This window comes from Mandrillus leucophaeus, unplaced genomic scaffold (genome assembly GCF_000951045.1).
Source record: "Mandrillus leucophaeus isolate KB7577 unplaced genomic scaffold, Mleu.le_1.0 Scaffold141, whole genome shotgun sequence".
In the NCBI taxonomy this organism is placed as follows: Eukaryota; Metazoa; Chordata; class Mammalia; order Primates; family Cercopithecidae; genus Mandrillus; species Mandrillus leucophaeus.
Genome location: NW_012101377.1, coordinates 2,927,446 through 2,930,165, shown reverse-complemented (window position 1 = coordinate 2,930,165; position 2,720 = coordinate 2,927,446). Strand labels below are relative to the sequence as shown.

Sequence of the window (2,720 nt, the reverse complement as noted above, 5' to 3'; positions counted from 1 at the left end):
TGGCTTGGGTACCTGCAGCCTGAGTTAGGTGCTGAGACTGGACATGCAGGAGGGTCCCAATGCTGGTAACTCCATTAGGTGTCAATGTGTAAGTGACCAGCCAGCCCTCAAGGGGATGTCTGTGGAGTCCTCCACATGAAGCCCAGTGAGTGCAACTTGGAAGGACAGAGGCCAACCCTTAGTCCCTACCTAGATCCTCATTTATGGTTTCATTCATTCTTTCACTGCTGTGTTTCCAGAATATTATACAGCCTGGTCCATAATAGGTGCTCAATAAACATACGATGGAAGAATGATTTTTTTCCATACAGTCAACAATCATTTAATAAGCCCCTACTGCATTGTAAGCCTTGTGCTAAGGGATGGGATGCATAAAGTGGCTGGGTTTTTTGAGACAGAGTCTTTCTCTGTTGCCCAGGCTGGAATGCAGTGGCACAATCTCAGCTCACTGCAACCTCTGCATCCCGGGTTCAAATGCTTCTCATGCCTCAGCCTCCCGAGTAGCTGGGATTACAGGTGTGCACCGCCATGCCCAGCTAATTTTGTGTTTTTAGTAGAGACGGGGTTTCACCATGTTGGCCAGGCTGGTCTCGAACTCCTGACCTCAGGCGATCCACCCGCCTCGGCCTCCCACAGTGCTGGGATTACAGGCGTGAGCCAGCGCCCCGGCCTGCAGTGGCTGCTTCTGAGAGCTCCCTCTCAAGCTCACCCAGGGCTCCACTAAATCCTCCCAGCCAGCTCCCACTGGCTGCCAGGTTCCAGGCACCAGGACTTTCCCCAGAATTAAGGTCCAAGCACCCCATGCATCATGAGGCCTGGGAAGGCTGTACCTCCACACCAACAGCTCTCCAAATCCTCCCAGTCCTCCAAGCCCCTTCCTTCTGCCGCCTTCTCTCTCCAGCCCTCAGGCACTGCCATCTCCTCCCTCCCAGCGCCCTACATCTATCTAGGTTTTACCCAAAGTGGCCAGCAGATGGCGCCAAGGCTACCCTTTCCCCAGCGCTGGACTGGAGGCCAAGATCCCACCAGGACCCTCCCTCCTTTTCTGCCCTGCAGGGACGGGAGTAGATTCTGTGTCCTCTAACTGAACCCTCTCCTTCCTGCTAGTTCCTGCGATGGAGGCCTGAAGAGGCTCCAGTTGCTCCTGCGGGACTCCTGGTTGTCTTCCTGTCTGATGGATGGGGGGTGGGGGTCCCTAGGGGCTAAGCTGCAGCTGGTGGGGCGGGGCCGGGTGGGGTGGGGCAGGCAGCTGCTGCGGGGAGAGAGAAAGAGAAGATAATAAGGAGAGAGCAAAGAGCAAAGAGAGAGAAGTGCTCTGGCTCCGGGGCTCCTCTCCCAAACGGGTCGAGGTCTCAGCTGAGGCTCTCCCAGGACAAGGTATGTGGCGGGGGAAATGATGGGGCTGGGCAGTGTCACCCTGCCCAGTGGGGCAGGCCTGGGGGCACTGAGGGGATGGGCAGGAAAATTCTGCTGCTCAACAAGAGCCCCTAAGCTCGCTTTCATCTTACCCCTTCCAAGGTGACCAAGGAGGAACACAGGGCCAGCGAAGGAGTCCTGGGTGGGCATTAGGAGAGGAGGGTTGTCTATCGCTGCTCTTGGCCCACTGTGTGAATTTTCACCCAGCTCTTCCCATCGCAAGACCCCACTTCCTTAATGTAAAACCAGGTGGATGGAGAGGTTTCTATGGCAGAACTTTGCAAGATGTCCCCTTTCCAAAGAAAATTAGCCCTTCCAGGGCTTCTTGAAAACCTTTAAGACCCAAAGGGAAGTCCCGCTAATGGTGGAATTTCGGATAGTCGTGGGAGGGGGCTCAGGGGTTCTTGTTGAGACAAAAGGCCCTGAGCCCTGGTCCATGCCTCTCCTCCACTTTGTTTCTCTGGCTGGGATGAGGGAGGGGGGCTGCAGCCACTCCCCCTCTCAGAGATGCTCTTAGAGAGATTGCTGCAGACTCTTTCCTGGCTGGGGAGGAGCTGACCCCGGCCAATTCTAGAATCTCAGGAATCTCCGGATGGGTGAAGTCACTCTGGGTGGGGAGACAGTTCAGTTAAGCACAGCTTTGGGAGTCAGATCAACCTGTGCTCAAATTCTGGCTCTGCTGTGGGTCCCTGGACAAGTCCCTGTCCAAGCTACAGGATCCTCTTGTGCAATGTGGGCACAGAGTATGACTTTACAGAGTTGCCCTGAGAATTAAGCCACATAATGCAAAGAAAGCTCAGCATAGTATCTGGCCCCTGTAGACGCTCATTACTGCCCTCACTATGGGGATGAAAATGAAGGAAAAGGACTGGCCTGGCGTCACAGAGTTGAGTCCAGTGAATCAGAGCAGCCTCTTCCCAACCCCACTGGAACACGAAGCCCTAGTGTCCACTTAGCACTCTTTGCTCAACCCAGCCTTACTGTGATCTCTCCCCTCTGCTCCCGTCTACCCCAGCTGCATAGGCCTCGGGTCTAGAGTGGAGTGAAGGGATCCCTAGGCCCAGGGATGGGAGGCGCGCTTCGGGGTGGGGGCTCAAACGGGCATCTCCGTGGCACTTGCCCTCCCTCTACCCTGGGAAAGGGCAGAAAGCGGCAGCCGAGTCAGGGCTGTGTGCAGGCGAGAGAGTGACCGCGGCGGGAGCGCGGAGAACCCAGCTGGGCTCCCGCTCGGTGAGCGGGTGGGAGCCGCGGGTCCACGAAGCCCGTATCTCCCCGGTAGCGGACCGAATAGGCAGCGGGGGCGG

General features: G+C 56.5%; 1 protein-coding gene across 1 annotated transcript in view; it reads left to right on the top strand.

The window, feature by feature from the left end:
- The first annotated feature begins 1,277 nt into the window (after positions 1 to 1,277).
- FNDC5 (fibronectin type III domain containing 5) overlaps positions 1,278 to 2,720 on the top strand; it is a 10,274-nt gene continuing 8,831 nt past the window's right edge. The window contains exon 1 of the mRNA XM_011974075.1: positions 1,278 to 1,377. The gene's annotated coding sequence lies outside the window, so the exon portion shown is untranslated. The remainder of the gene's footprint in view (positions 1,378 to 2,720) is intronic.